The sequence below is a fragment of the Sorex araneus genome, chromosome 4 (genome assembly GCF_027595985.1).
Source record: "Sorex araneus isolate mSorAra2 chromosome 4, mSorAra2.pri, whole genome shotgun sequence".
In the NCBI taxonomy this organism is placed as follows: Eukaryota; Metazoa; Chordata; class Mammalia; order Eulipotyphla; family Soricidae; genus Sorex; species Sorex araneus.
In genome coordinates, this window is record NC_073305.1 from 43,889,817 (window position 1) to 43,907,053 (window position 17,237).

Sequence of the window (17,237 nt, forward strand, 5' to 3'; positions counted from 1 at the left end):
TGGTGTTCTGAACTCAGGAATCATTCCTGGTGGGACTTGGATGCCAGGGATAGAACCAAGCTAGGTTGCACGCACACGTGGAAAACATACCATCTTCTGAACTATTACCCTGATTCCTAATCTTTAAATGCTTACCACGCCTGTAATTCAGTCACAATTTCTTTTTTGGGGGTCACACCTGGAGATGCACAGGGGTTACTCCTGGATCTGCACTCAGGAATCACTCCTGGTGATGCTCATGGGGCCATATGGGGATGCTGGGAATCGAACCCGGGTTGGCTGCATGCAAGGCAAACACCCTACTCGCTGTACTATCATTCCAGCTCCAAATTCAATAATAATTTCCTAGCAAGTATACAAGACAAAGAACTCTTTCCATATGATTGCTGGTTCCTGTGATATTTGTGGAAAATAAGACATTTACTTCAACATTTCTTACCACGTAACAAAACCGAGCAAGGTTAAAATGTTAATAAGTTGTCATTAAAAATGACAAATGTGTACCACAATGATACAGGGCAATTTATATGAATGCAGATTTTAAAACTTCAAAGAGACTGGAATGATAATACTTCAAGATTGGGCATTTGCCTTGCACATAGCTGACTTGGTTCTGATCTGAGGTACCCCAATAACTATGAGTTATTCCTGAGTGCAGAGCTAGGAGAAAGCCCTGAGTACTGCCTGGTGTGGCCCCCCCAAAACAAAACAAAAACAAAAAAACAGAAACAAAAAACTCCTTCAATATTACATAACTTAAATGATTTAATAAACATGGCATTATTAAGTGTGCGGATATCTTATACAAACTAAGTAGCATACTAAGCATTTCAACATTCTTAATAGCAATGCTTGGGGGTCACTTCCCGTGATACTCAGCTGATCAGTGTAGTCTCAAGAGGGACACGCAGTATCAGAGATTGAACTTAAGAAAATCTACATGAATAGTGAATAGCATATGCTCTACTCCTTGGCCTATCTCCTATCCAAAGAATTAGTTGAGCTCCCAACCCACCCCTGAGGTAAGTTCTATTGACTCCATATAACGGTGGAAAAACTTTAAAAGATTTAGCAGTCAGCCAAGATTGTGACAGAAGATGGTCTAATTTCAGAACATTTTAAATTTCTAGCTAGTATTAGATGATATAGATATATATACCTAACAGCATTATTTTTTAAAAAATTTATTAGTGCATCACTATGAAGTACAGTTAGACTTAAATTTTCGTGCTTGCGTTTCAGTCATACAATGGTCGAGTACCCAGCTCTCCAGTGCCCATTTTCCACCACCAACGGTCCCAGGATCCCTTTCAACACCCCCACCCCACACCGCCTCTATGGCAGGGCATTCCCTTTTGCTCTCCTTTTGGGTGCTGTGGTTTGCAGTAGAGGTATTAAGTGGCCATCATGTTCGATCTATAGTCTATTTTCAGCACACATCTCCCAATCCAAGTAACCCGTTACTTGGTGGTCCCTTCTCTATCTGAGCTGCCTTTTCCTCCAACATGCAAGGCTGTCTTCTAAGTTGTGGAGCAATCCTCCTGGTACTTATCTCTACTGTTCTTGGGTGTTAGTCTCCCATTCTGTTACTTTATATCCCACAAATAAGTGCAATCTTTCTATGTCTATCCCTCTCTTTCTGACTCATTTCACGTAACATGATATTTTCCATGTTGATCCACCCATATGCAAATTTCATGACTTCATCTTCTCTAATAGCTGCATAGTGTTCCATTGTGTAGATGTACCAAAATTCCTTTAACCAGTCATCTGTTCTTGGGCACTTGGGTTTTTTCCAGATTCTGGCTATTGTAAACAGTCTAACAGCATTATTTTAAGAAAGGAAAGTCATTTGGGGGACTTAAAAAATGTATCTAAGTGGCATCCTACACCCTCCTAGCCTTTTCTACATAGGACCTCCATTAAAGCTGATTCCCAACTCTAGGTGAATAACTAGACTATTTCAGAGAACTTTTTATTTTTTATTTTTATTATTATTTTTTTTGCATCTTTTAGGTCACACCCGGCAATGCTCAGGGGTTACTCCTGGCTCTGCACTCAGGAATTACCTCTGGCGGTGCTTGGGGGAACCATATGGGATGCTGGAAATTGAACCCGGGTCGGCCGCGTGCAAGGCAAACGCCCCACCCGCTGTGCTATCTCTCCAGCCCCTCAGAGAACTTTTTATAGAAATGTCATTTGGAGACAAACTGAGTCTTAAAACTCTGGGCATGTCTCTCAGGCAAAAGTATTTTTCAGAAGCTCGCCAGTAATCCTAATGCTGGGAGAAGATTGAGGACCACAGACTGACTGTATTATCTCACTCAAATGTCACAGAAAAGAATTTGAGAGACTATTTTGAGGCCATGCCTGATCTCAGTCTGAGCCAGTTGAGCTCCAGAGCTCCCTCTCCTCTTAGGCTGCTTTGCCTACTGAGAGGATATACACCCTGATCCACAGAGAGATGCTTAAAATCGTCCAGATGTCTAGGTACACGGCTGGGAATAAGAAAACCAGCAATAAAAATAGGGAGATCAAAGCTGACAATCTAAGCTCTGTATGGATCCTTTGCTAACTACTCAGAGAGGTTACCAAATTTGGGGGTGGGGGAATGTTACTTATCAGCATTTGCCCACACTACAGAGACAACTTAAAAGGTTTGAAAATGACTGGTGTGTTTAGCAATGTAATCTGTTTTCCAAAAAGATGACATGTTGGACAGAGGAGATATCTCAAAGGGCTGGAATCCTTATCACTACACCACATGGCCCATGAACACCAGGGGATGTGGCTCTGATCACCCCCAGCATGAACTGGAAAGTCGAAAAACAAAGAAAAAGATGACATGTTGATTCCTGAAGAATGTTCAGAATAGACATTTCAAGGGATATAGGTATCTGAGAACTACACAGATTTAGTCTTTTTGGCATAAGGTTTGGGCATGATAAGTATTCATTACAAGTGGTCATATTAATTCATTATACAGATCTCAACTAGGATACTGATTCAGTAGTGGTGGTTAATAAAATATTTTTCAGGGGTAACATCTGACAGTGCTAGGGGACCACTCCCCACAGGGGTGCAAGGAAATAAATGGGATCTACTGTATATAAATAAGCACTTTGCCTTCTGAGTTAGCTCTCTGGCCCTAAAATAAACATTTTTGGGGATTTGTGTGTGTCGTGGTGTTCAGAACTTACTCCTGGCTCTGCACTCAGGGATCACTTTTGGAGGGGCTCAGGGGACCATATAGGATACTGGAGATCAAACCTGAATCAGACACATGCAAAGGTAAGCCCTATCCACTGTACTATCACCTGACCTCAAATGTGTATATGTGTACAAACACACACACACACACACACACACACACACACACAATTTGTTTTTGTTTTATTTAGGCCACATCTGGCGATGCTCAGGGATTACTCCTGGATTTGTACTCAGAAATCATTCTGGGCGGTGTTCAGGGAACTATATGAAGTGCTGGGGATTGAACGGGTCAGCCACATGCAAGGCAAGCAACCCTACCTGCTTTATTATCTCTCTGCCCCCCCAATATATTTTAACATTTTTATTTATATATTTAATATCTATATATTTATAATATCTATATTGGTGTTTTTGTCCATATCATTACATTTACTTTCATTTTCTTACTAAACTACAAAATTCCTAAAGGATGAGGTCTGTATCTATTTAACTCAAGTCATGTGCAAGGCTGTTTAGCACTACTTCTACTGTGCTCAGAGGTTTTCACACACGGTAGTTCTCAGGTGGTGATTATCTGGTACTGGGAATCAAATATGGACCGACTTCATGGAAATACATACTCAGTTTCTTTGAACTATTTCTCATATACAAAATATTTTTTTTACTTTTGGGGGCACATTTGGTGGTGCTTGGGGGACAATGTAGTGTCAGGGATCGAATCAGGACCTCCCGCATACAAAGCATGCCCTCAGCCCATTGTGCTTTCTTCTTGCCCCCCAAGAATTAATTTTTAATTCCGTTCAAAAACTGAGATAAGGGGGCTATAGTGATAGCAAAACAGGTAGGGTGTTTACCTTGCACATGGCCAACCCGGGTTCAATTCTCAGCATCCTGTATGGTCCCCTAAACACTACTGCAAGGAGAAATTCCTGAGTGCAGAGCCAGGAGTAACTCCTGTGCATCGCCGGTGTGACCCGAAAACCAACACCCCCAAAAAAAGAAAAGAGATAAGCTAATAAGTAGAAATAGAATTTTGGTGTTCACAGGTAGGTAATTACAACTGAATAGAGACAAAGAGCTACGTTATTATTAGTGTGTGTCTAACACTATGGGAAAACAAGTTCTACCTACTAATCTAGGCTGAAAGCCTTAGAGAGTTACCGACTTGACCCTCTCATTCAGAGCTGTTGAGGTAAGGGAGATTGCTCAAAGGGCTGGAGCATATGCTCCACATATGGGGAGTCTGGGCTTAATCTCCCCTTACCATATGGTCCTCTGAACGTAACAGGATGTACCCTGTGCTTCCCTCACTCCCCAAAGCCAAAATCTAATCAAACATGTATATAAAACTGAGTCTGCAAACTCAGATTTAATCCCTCCACTCCTTATCAACACTGGAAAGGCCCTAACAATAAAATTTATGAAAATTTTGGTTTTGGAAGGGCCCTCCTTGGTGGTACTTAAGGCTATTTCTGGTTTTTGGGTCATACCCAGCGATGCTCAAGGGTTCCTCCTGGCTCATGCATTCAGCAATTACTCCTGGACGTGCTCAGGGGACCATATGGGATGCTGGGAATTGAACCTGGGTTAGCCGTGTGCAAGGCAAACGCCCTACCCGCTGTGCTATCACTCCAGCCCCCTTAGAGCTATTTCTGGATATAATAGACCAGACAGTGTATGTCTGACAGCTTGATGCTAGGGCCCAATGTGGTGTTACTCAGGCCAAAGCTAAAATTGTTAAATGCCAAACACTTTTTTTTTTTTTTTTTGCTTTATCTCTAGCACCAAGAGGAGTGTCTGACATTAGCTGAAAGCTAAGTTATCTGTTGAATGAACCTGTTCAACTAAATTTGTTTCTGGATCACACCCAGTGGTGCTCAAAGACCATATGTGATGCTGGAGATTGCACCTGGATTAGCTGCATGCAAGGTAGTTTATCTTTCCAGGTCCATAACATTATTTTTATTGGTTTTTGTTGTTGCTGTTACAACTGGTAATACTCAGGGCTTACTACTGTCTCAGCATCAGGAATCACTCCTGCCAGTGCTCAGGGAACCATACAGGATGCCAAGGATCAAACACAAATGCATGCAAAACAAGATCCCTACCCACTATACTATCTCTCTGGCCCCTATTAATACTACTTCTAAAAGACTTAACAACTCTTGGACAAATAATGGAAAAACTTTGGAAAATTAATATAAACAATCAGTGAACTATTCAGTTATTTAGGTATATGTATATACATATATAGATATATACACATACAGTACGCATACTCACTGGAGCATAAAAAGTGAATAGCTGACTCAAGTCTCTGCTTCCAAGGTCTCTCTAGCCCATAGTGTGTATAAACATATATTCACGCTGATATCACTGAAGAACTGAGGTGATGATTATTAAATGTTTCCCCAATTTCAGTTTTCCAGGCAAATTAACTCCAAATCTAAAATTTCCCTTAAGATACTATAATAAAAATATAACAAAGATTAAGAAATAGTGATTGTGGAGCTGGAGCAATAGTATAGCAAGTAGGGTATTAGCTCTGGGTTCGATCGCCGGCATCCTATAGGTCCCGTGAGCACAGCCAGGAGTAATTTCTAAGTGCAGATCCATAAGTAACCCCTGAGCATTGCCAGGTATGACCCAAAAAGAAAAAAATAAAAATAAAAAAAAAGAAATAGTTATTTTCCTTAAAAAATCTAATGGTCCAGAGAGGAGAAAGTCAAAAGTTTTAGTTTGAAATCTGCTATGATTACTACCACTGCAAATAGAGAAAAGGAAAACAAACTGCAACTACAACTCTAAAGATATTTTTGAAAGATGGAAAGGATATTTCGTGTAATAAGAACAAGAACACAGAAAGATGAATACATATGGACAATCTTAAGTGATTCATGCACTTAATAAAAGAAACTGTTGGGAAAGATTAGACAAAGAAATACTTTGATCTTTGAGTAACAGTGGCTCTGTGATGTTACTAGAGATTTCTGTTGATAAATCTGTGGTTTTAAATTAAAAGATAACACTGTAGGGCTTGAGTGAGAGCACAGCGGGTAGGGTGTTTGCCTTGCACAGGGCCGACCAAGGTTCGATTCCCAGCATCTCATATGGTCCCCTAAGTACCACCAGGAGTGATTCCTGAGTGCAAAGCTAGGAGTAACCCCTGAGCATCGCTGAGTGTGACCCAAAAAGTGTGTGTGCTGAGCAGCAACTAACACGGCTCCAGGTTGTGGGACTGGAACACATCCGAGCCGGAGGGGGGGGGGGGGGGGCACTGGAATGGGGCAGCGTCTGCCCGAACTCCAAATGGTCCCGGCCGCCGGAAGTCACGCCCTCGACCCACCCTCGGCGCCATCTTCCCACCTTCAACAGAGAAGAGGCCAGGCAGTCTGGTGAGCAACGCGGCCGGAGAAATGCTCCGGACCCGAATCCGGGCCAACAACACCAGGGATCCAGACGGAGGAGGTACAGCTGGTACACCTTCTCCGGATGGAACCCTGGCGACACTGAGCAGCAACTAACATGGCTCCGGGTTACGGGACTGGAACACATCCGAGCCACGCGGCCTTTTCTAAAAACTGAAAATATACAATCTTTTAATGACAAACCAATTATCAAATGCTTCCTTAGTAGGGCTGTCTTCCCTGGGGGGAAACTCCAACAATAATAATGAGTTTTGTTTTGCAATATGGAATGTAATCAAGGTAGAGAGAAAATGAAGTGAAATTCATCAGTCATACAGTTGAGGGGGGGGCAGTGGCAGGGGGTATACTGGGGATTTTGGTGGTGGAATATGGGCACTGGTGAAGGGATGGTGTTTGAATATTGTATAACTGAGACATAAACCTGAAAACTTTGTAACTTTCCACATGGTGATATAAAAAAAAAAGTCATATAAAAAAAAAGTGTGTGTGTGTGGGGGGGCAGGCGGGAAAGATAACACTGTAGGCAATATAGAGATAAAAAAATCACACATTCAAAAATCCATATGGGGCCAGAGACATAGTACAAAGGTGCTTGCTTTGCAAGAGGATGACTCAGGTTTGATCGTTGGCATCCATAGGTCCCAGTGATTCCTGAACACAGAATCAGGAGTAAACGCTGAGCACTGCTGGATGTAGATCCAAAACAAAAACAAAAAGCCACATATACAACTATGTTCACTGCAACTTATTACAATAGCCAGAAAAATCCAGGCATCCATCAAAAGAAACAGCACATAATGAAGGCATGGTATACATACACAATGGAGCTACATACTCTGCAGCCACAAGGAATGATGAAATCATACAATTTGGAGGGTCTCATGTTAAGTAAAGTAGATCAGAAGGACAGGGACAAATATTGGACAAAGGACAAATTCTCACTAATCTGTGGCATGTGAAATAACACATCAAGGAAACAAAAGGTATTAAAGATGGGCAAAACATTCGGAAAGAAAGAGAGAGCAAGAAGAGGTGGTCTGGAAATAACGCAGGGAGCAAGGGTCAGGGGCCTTAGCCACTACAACCCAATGCTACTGGAAGTATGGGACCCAAACTACATTAAACTTAAAAAGGCATCAGTCAAAGAGTCAAGCTGGGGGTGGGAGGGAATTGGTGGAGGAGAGGGATCAGAGTGGTGGGATTAGAGATGAGAACATCGTATGCCTGAAATCCTATTGTTAAATAACTTTGTACATTACAGTATCTAAACTTAAAAAATACGTTATTTTTATTTTTATTTTGTTTTTTTGGGTTTTTTTTTTTTTGCTTTTTGGATCACACCCGGCAATGCACAGGGGTTACTTCCTGTCTTTGCACTCAGGAATTACTCCTGGTGGTGCTCAAGGGACCATATGGGATGCTGGGAATCGAACCCGGGTCGGCCTCGTGCAAGGCAAACGCCCTATCCACTGTGCTATTGCTCCAGCCCCCTATATATATTCTTAAAGACTAATACTATTGATCCAGACAGATATTAAAGGAATTAAGGCACTTACCGGGGCAACAGTACAGTGGGGAGGGCGCTTGGGGATGCTGGATGGGAAACTGGGGACAATGGTGGAGGGAAAGTCATAATGGTGTGTGGGATTGATATTGGAACATTTAATGCCTATAATAACTGTATTCTGATGAACTTTGTAAATCAGTGTTTAAATTAAGTAAAATATAAATAAGGAAAAATGGCAAAGAAGGATCGCCGAGGTGATTTAGTGGAAGCACATATAACTTGCATGTGTGAGATTATGGATTTCAACCCCACGGAAAGAAAGTGAGGAAAGAAAGAATTTTAGCCTGGATCTTAGTTTCTAATGATCATTTCCCGCACAAAGAACAAGTTTCTTGTAGAAATGGCAGATTCCAGGACAAAGTAGAAGAAAAGCCTAAAACAGCAAGTTGTATGAGGTTGAAAAAAAAGAAAACATGTCAAAATTACAGAGAATGTAATTTACTGGGTCTCTCACTGGCTGTAAGTGATCATTTAAACACCAATTTAAAAATGAAATGGATAGATCCTAATCCAGTAAATAAAACAAGAGTCCCTGAATTTAATTAGATCAATGAATACAAAAGTAAATATGAGCCCAATAAAAATTCTTGCTTACACACACACACACACACACACATACACACACACCACCGCCCACCCCCCAGCCCACCAAGGTGCCCAGAAAGTTCAATGACAAAGCACCTGCTTGCAAGTATGATGCAAAGTTTGATTCTCAGCATCAAAACATGTGGGAAGCAAATATTGGTGTTGTGTTGGGGAATCCTGGCATCAAAACAAAGTATGCAAGTTCCAAAGTACAGAAACCAAAAGCATGCAAACACTATGGCTGAAATATGTAAAGACGGCAGCCAAAAAAATATGAAGTGGGGCAAGAAAAGTCTCTTCAACAAGTGGTGTTGGAAAAACTGGCCAGCAACATTAAAAAATAAATAAACCTCCGATCTCTAATGCCATGCACAAAAAAATCAAATTAAAGTGGATTAAAGATCTTGATATTAGACCTGAATCCATAAGGTACATAGAGGAAAACAGGCAGAATTCTCCAAGACATTGAAGCTAAAATAATCATCTTCATTTATTTGCTTTTTGGGGTCACACCCAGAGATGCTCAGGGGCTACTCCTGGCTCTGTACTCAAAAATTACACCTGGCAGTGGTCAGGGGACCATATGGAATGCCGAGGATCGAACCTGGGTTGGCCTGTGTGCAAGGCAAACACCCTACCCGCTGTACTATTGCTCCAATCCCTAAAGGCATCTTTAAGATGAAACACCATTGAGCAAGCAAGTAAAAGCAAGGATAAACAAATGGCACTACATTAAACTAAGAAGTTTTTGCTTCTGTTTTTTCTTTTTATTGTTTCAATGGTCACAGTATGGGGAAAATTATTTACGCAACACTCATCTGATAAGGGGTAATATCCAAGATATATAAGGCACTGGTAGAATTTAACAACAACACAAACAAAACAAACAGCCCTATGAAAAAATGGGGAGAAGAGATAAACAGAAGCTTCCTCAGAGAAGAAACGCTAATAGCCAAAAGGCAACTAAGGAAGTGCTCTATATCATTTATTATTAGGGAGATGCAAAAACAATGAGATATCATCTCATGCCACAGATGAGATGCCATACACCAAAAAGAAAAAACAGTGTTGGTGTGGATGTGAAGAGACAGAGACTCTCATTCACTGTTAGTGGGAATGCCAATTGGTCTAGCCATTCTGGCAAACAATATGGACATTCCTCAAAAAAAAAAAAAAAACCTAGAAAATGAGGGGCTGAAATGATAGCACAGCGGGTAGGGTGTTTGCTTTGAACGAGGCCGACCCGGGTTCGATTCCTAGCATCCCATATGGTTCCCTGAGCACCGCCAGGAGTAATTCCTGCGTGTATCCATGGCTTCGAGGCTGGCCTCACGTTCCGGGGAAAGGTCAACTCAGAGAAACGATCACCAACTACATTGTAGTCGAAGGCCATGTGGGGGAAGGGAGTTGCGGGCTGAATGAGGGCTAGAGACTGAGCACAGCGGCCACTCAACACCTTTATTGCAAACCACAACAGCTAATTAGAGAGAGAAAACAGAAGGGAATGCCTTGCCACAGTGGCAGGGTGGGGTGGGGGGGAGATGGGATTGGGGAGGGTGGGAGGGACACTGGGTTTACGGGTGGTGGAGAATGGGCACTGGTGAAGGGATGGGTTCCCAAACTTTGTATGAGGGAAGTATAAGCACAAAAGTGTATAAATCTGTAACTGTACCCTCACGGTGATTCTCTAATTAAAAATAAATAAATTTAAAAAAAAATAAATTGGACTATCACTTTAAAAAAAAAAAATTCCTGCGTGTATAGCCAGGAGTGACCCCTGTGCATTGCCGGGTATGACCCAAAAAGAAAAAAAACAAACCTAGAAAATGAAATTCCATACAATCCAGCCAACATTGTTCCTGGGAATATACCGTAAGCCAAAAACCAAAATGCAGAAAAGCCATCTGCAAGCCTATGTTCATTGCAACACTGTTCACAACAGCCAAAAATCTGGAAACAACTCAAGTGCCCGAGAGTAGATGAGTGAATAAAGACTATGATACATCTATACAATGAAACACTACACAGCAGTTAGGAAAAACAAAGTCATGAAATTAGTTTATACATGGACGGACATGGAGAGTATCATGCTGAGTGAAAAGAGAAAGTGACAAACAAACAAGAACTGCACTCATTTGCAGAATACACACACAAACACACATACTCACACACACGTATTTTAAAAAAGTATTTAAATTATACCCACACACAGGAGGATGCTTCCCACTGTAGGATGCTTGCCACCAAGGGGGAGGAAGAGTGCAGTTAGGACAGAAAAGGAACCATCATGACAATGAGAGTTGAAATGATCACTCTGGACACAAACTGCATGCTGAAAGGAGATAAAGCGGATATGCACAATATCCTTTCAGTTAACAGTAATGCAACTACAACGCCAAAAAGGAAAATGAGGGGGAGGAGAAGAGGAAAGGAGGGGAAGAAAGAGAGAGGGGGGAGGGAGGGAGGGAGAGAGGAGAGAGGTCTGTCCTAGATGCAGACTGTGGGGGCAGGGTGGGGTAGATTCGAGGGAAACTGGAACATTGGTGGCGGAAATGTGCCCTGGTGAGAGAACTGGTTTTGACTGTATGACTGAGACTTGAGCAATCATAAACAACTTTGTATCTCATGGTGATTCAAGGAAAAAAATGAAAGAGGAAAAAAAGATGGCAGCCAGGTATGCAGCCGTTGACAAACACTGAAATTAAATTCATACTTCCCAGTAAGTACTGCAATCAAAATGTGCAAGAACTGCCCTACTGGCTGGAGAGATGCTAGAGCGAGTAGGGTGCCTGTTTTGAAGGTGTTCCAACTGGCACCCTATTTGGTCCCGTGAGCTCACCAGGAATAAACCCTAAATGCAGAGTCAGGTAGTAAGCCTTAAGTATTGCTGGATGTGATCCAAAAATCAAAACCAAAACGAAAAACAATAGCACAATTAAAGAATGCAACACCTGGTAAGCAAAATGTGCATACACAATGTATGCAAACCCCACCCTTCCCGGCATCACACTGTGTGGGGCCCCAGTTATCACAACAACCACAAGGGGACATGGAAATAAATTTTTTACAATGCCAACCAAAATGACAAAAATTAAATATTGGAAAATCATTTGGTAACCATTAAGTTATAATTAATTCAGCTAAATCATTGGCTGTTGACATTAATAAATAAATTTAGTGAATAATGAAATTTATGTATTACTAAATGGGGATCAATGTTGCACTTTTTAATTATAAAGGGAAAAATTACTTTAAAAAATCTGACAGACAACCATCTTAACCAAGTGGTCAAAGATGACAATGCCAGTATTAGGACAAATCAATTATGAGAAAAACACAACTTAATACTCCTGATAAAAAAGCATGACAAGAATCCAAAGAAAATAAAATTTCAGACCCAATAAACTATTTCAGACAAAAAGATACAAGAGATACAACTCACTATTACACTTCATCTTAGATTATGGACCTCCCCAAATTAATTTTGTTTTAGTGGAGAAATATGTAAACTCTAAATGAAGTCTAAATAACCTATTATCTAGATAGTATAACTTATTGTTTAAACTTACAAGAATTATAATTAGGGAGATAGTATAGAGGTTAAGGTGCTTGCTTGCACGTGTCTAAACCTAGTTCAATCCCTGACAAAGAACATATATGGTTCTTTGAGCACTCCTGAGCAGAGACAGGAATAGTCCTTGAGCACAGTCACTCTCACCTCCTTACCTCCCAAAATATAAATTAAAACAAATGATGCAAAACATCAGAAAAAATCTTTGTAAAACTATTTTTTGGCTATTTTTCCTAGTTTTCACTATCATCTATATTATGTGCAGAATACACACAAAACTATTCTTGCAATTTTTAAGTTTGAAATCATGTTATAAGTAAAAGATAAGAATACTGGGGTCAGGGGCCAGAGACAATACAGTGGGTAGGGTGCTTGCCTTGCACACAGGTGGCCTGGATTTGATCCCTGGCACTCTATACGGTCTCCCAAGCCCGAGAGGAGTGACCTGAATGCAGCACTTGAAGGAAGCCCTGAACACTGTGCTGGGTGTGCCCTCCGTCCCTGCCAAGAATAGTAACACTGGGGTTGAAGCCACAGTACAGCAGGTAGGAGGCTTGCCTTGCACACAGCTGATCTGGGTTTGATCCCCAGAACCCCCTAAGGTCCCCTGAGACCTGCCAGTACTGAGCACTGAGTACTGAGCACAGAAGAAAGCCCTGAGCACAGCTGAGTGTGGTTCAATGAAAACCAAACATGAAACAAGCAAAAAGAGGTAAGAATACTATACTAAGAAGGAAAATGTATTTTAATTATGTTTACTAGTTCCTGTCAAGTTATCAGTTATTACTCTCGAATATTCAACTCAGATGACCATAGTGCTAAGGAAAGAACAAGATTCCATAAATATCTAGTCCAGTAATCATATAATGTGTAACATCTCCTAGGACTAGGCAAATAGCTCAGTGGGTAAAAACACATATGAAGTGCTAGGTGTGGTTTGTGGCACTGACAAAAAAACATACGATTTTATGTATATGTAACCTATTTCAATCCTTTTTTTTTTTCTTCACTGTCATCCCGTTTGTTGATTTACTCGAGCGGGCACCAGTAACATGTCTATTACACTCAGCCCTGAGATTTTAGCAGCCTCCTTTACTCGGCTTTCCCAACGATTGGAGGCTCCTTCAGGGCCAAGGGAATGAGACCTATCGTTACTGTTTTTGGCATATTGAATATGCCACAGGTAGCTTGCCAGGCTCTGCTGTGTGGGCAGGATACTCTCGGTAGCTTGCTGGGCTCTCTGAGAAGTATTTATCTTTTACTGTATCTTTTTTTCCCCCCCTTAATTAAAAAAATTTCTTGTCCACACCCAGCAGTGCTGACTAGACTTGGGTTGTCAGCACTGACAATGGGATGCCAGGAATCAAACCAGGGTAGGCAGCATGCTACGCAACCACCCTACATATTATACTATAGTTCTAGCCTCAAGAGACAAGACTTTAAAGAAAAACTAACATCACAGTCTACAAAGACATTATCATTTTATCTTTAGGATAACAGAATTAAGAGCTCAAACAAGTTCCTTCAATCTCTGAATGTTCAGAATAGCCAGATTATATACTTTATCATTCAGATCAAATGTTGGCAAACCTTTTCCTTAAAGGATAAGACACTAGATCATTGTATGACTGAAATGTAAGCATGCAGGTTTGTAAACCTGCAACTGTAACTCACGGAAATTCATTTAAAAAAAAAAAGGAATGACAGTAAATATTTCAGGCTATGTTGGCCATCCAGTCTGAATCAACTACTTGATAACTTTCATCAATTCCACACAAAAGCAATCATGATAAATGCATAGAAATGAATAAGCATGGCTATATTACAAAATGATCTGGGGTTGGAGAGTAGCACAGTGGCAGAGAGCATGCCTGGCATGTGAAAGACCCTGCATTCAATCCTTAACTCTACAAGGCTTCCGAAGCATCAATGGGTTGTAATTCTATTAGCCCTCAGCATTGCATGTCTAGCATCACACCAAGCCAAGCAAATCTAGGAATAGCCTTAATAGAAACAAGTTAAAAAACAAACACAAAAAACAAGAAAATAAGATAGTGGGGAAGATTTGAGCAACCCCTGATTTAGATGAAAATATCTGAAGCATATTGGTCTTTTTTTCTTTCTTTCTTTTTTTTTTTCTTGTTGGGTCACAACTGGCAATGCTCAGGGGTTACTCCTGGCAGTGCTCAGGGGACCATATGGGATGCTGGGGATCGAACCCGGGTCGGCTGTGCACAAGGCAAATGCCCTACCTGCTGTGCTATTGCTCCAGCCCCAAGAAACATATTGGTCTTTTAGCAAGAAACAAGTATTTTCGAAGGAACAGAATCTAAAATAGCATTCTGTTTTTAAAATTTGTTTCTGGTGTTACCCTTGGAAGTGCTCAGCGGAGATTATGGGATGTCAGATTTTGAACCCGGGTTGGCCCCATGCAAGGTAAACACCTTGCCCATTGTATATCTTTTTGGACCCTAAAAACAGCATTCTTTAATAAGTCCAAATTTAAAGAAAAATTTTTACAGCAATCTTTATAGATACAAAAATAATCTCTACTTAGGATTTGGTGTTTATTGCAAAAATACATTAACTTGGGGCTGGAGAGATAGCACAGCGGGTAGGGCGTTTGCCTTGCACGCGGCCGACCCGGGTTCAAATCCCAGCATCCCATATGGTCCCCTGAGCATGGCCAGGGGTAATTCCTGAGTGCAGAGCCAGGAGTAACCCCTGTGCATCGCCAGGTGTGACCCAAAAAGCAAAAAAAAAAAAAAAAAAAAAAAAAAAAAAAAAAAAAAAAAAATTAACTTCATTTTTAAATGATGCTTAGCAGATTTCATGTATCTGCATCAGTTAGTAACATAAATCCCAAGCAGTGACTCAAATTGCATAGCTGGGAAATTAGGTTTTTAATTTTTTTTTCTGTAGAATTTAATGCCTAGCTTTCTAGGAAAATGTTTCCTTAATTAATGATAACATCATGAAATAAAGATGAAAAAGAACATGAACAGCCATTAAGAAGAGCTCAACTCAGGGCGAGGGTTGTGGCTCTGATGTAGAGCACTTGCCAGGCACATACAAGGTCCTTGGGTTTGATTCCCAGGAACACACACCCCACCGTACATATATAACATCCCTACCAGGAACACACACACACACACACACCCTTATATATGCTGTCACTGTCATCCCATTGCTCATCGACTTGCTACACACACACACACACACACACACACACACACACACACACACACACACCCTTATATATTGCTCATCGATTTGCTCAAACAGCACCAGTAACGTCTCCATTGTATACTTTTTTTTTTTTATAACATCCCGAAATCATCTAGTCAAAGTATAAATCTCTACTACTCAGACTTCACTCAGGGATTCATATCCTGTAACCAAAGTATTCTTTAAGAGAGGCTCTGGAATCATTAGCCATCACAACCTCTTAAGGTAACTGAATTGATGTTGCCAAATTCTTGGGAACCTTACCTCTTCTTCTCATGATCCAAATGAACGATTTTCCAGTCAAGTTAAAGTAATCTTCACTTGTAACCAGATGTTTTGCCCTGTAAAGTCTAGGGTATATTTTCAGCATGGGAGTGATGTACAACAATTTCTCTTGCAAAAAAGAAATATATGCACATGCCCCTGCTGAAAATGTAGCCCAGTAAATGTGAAAATGAATATGTGGCCATGTGTAGTGTTCTAGGTAATGTATCTTGTTGAGGTCTACTTTAGGAGTCTGGTGTGTAAGCCTTGTGAAGCCCAAGGCATTGGTCCTGTGTATAGAGGTATAGAAAAAGTAGCTCACTTAATCCTTTCTCGCCAGGAGTCGGGATTTTCCCGGAACGACATCCATTGTCGGCAATGGACGCACCAAAATAACGCCGGCGCCAGTGAGTTAACCACCTCTGTCCTCTTTTCACCTATTATATTTTTCATGCATCATCCAACTTCCCAACCATCTTCCTGTTTCTTCACAGAATGCACGCTAGGTTCTTGTTTTTCTTCAGCACGAAGTTGAAAATGGAGTTGAGAAAAGGAGACACATGGTCAGCTGGTGATGTTAACAAGCTCCTTGCTGCCCTGAGAAGCTAGATGGAAATGGTTCAAGTTACAAAGGGGATCATCATCAGATGTGGGAGGACAAAGAGTCATTCATGAAGCTTCATTCCCTTCCCTCCCACCCTCTTTTATTTGTTGATGATCCCTATCATCTGCCTTCAGAGAAAAATCAAAATTAAGAATCTGAAGCACTCTTTTAGTTCTTCAGTCCATCTAGTAGAAAGGCCAAATGGAACACATATCCCACAATGTTACAGTGATCCCAGGAGGTCAGGGAAGCATGGAGTGGCTAACATGACCATAATCTTAGATCAATACATTTTTAGACTGATATTGAGTTAGCAACTAACATAGCACTTGGCAAAAGGTGCTTAATTAAGATTGGTTGAGTAAATTTCTTTTTTGCCAATGTCTACTTGAATACATAGGTGAAAGTCGGACAGAAGTAGTTAACTCTCATCAAGGCCAATATAGTATGAATATACAGTCATCGAAGTTGATGTGTTTCTCTAATACATGTTTGAATTATGGTTCCCAATTTTACTGTTTAGGTTAGATGCAAAATACAGCTTCTCATCTGTTTGTAAGGACAACCATATTGAAGTCAGAAACAAGAATAAAGGTAAACACTAATTGGAATGATAAAATAAGAATCTCAACATCAACGTGCAACAAACATCACACTTCATTAAAGAAGAAACATTTATCACATGTGAATTCTAGATGGGTAATGATTCCAGAGCAAATTAAAATTTGAAGAAGGAAAATTTTATTTAATGGCTTCCTTGATACTAAGAATTGGGTA

The 17,237-nt window shown here is 40.8% G+C and overlaps 1 protein-coding gene across 5 annotated transcripts in view; it reads right to left on the reverse strand.

Annotated features, from left to right (window-relative positions):
- SETD2 (SET domain containing 2, histone lysine methyltransferase) overlaps window positions 1-17,237 on the reverse strand; it is a 121,729-nt gene that overhangs the window by 31,643 nt on the left and 72,849 nt on the right. The window contains exon 13 of one of the 5 annotated variants that reach the window (XR_008629740.1): window positions 16,245-16,461. The exons of 2 other annotated variants lie outside the window; for them this stretch is intronic. The gene's annotated coding sequence lies outside the window, so the exon portion shown is untranslated. Of the gene's footprint in view, window positions 1-16,178; window positions 16,462-17,237 lie in introns of all 5 variants that reach the window. 2 more of the 5 variants (XR_008629739.1, XR_008629741.1) reach the window with 2 other exon arrangements.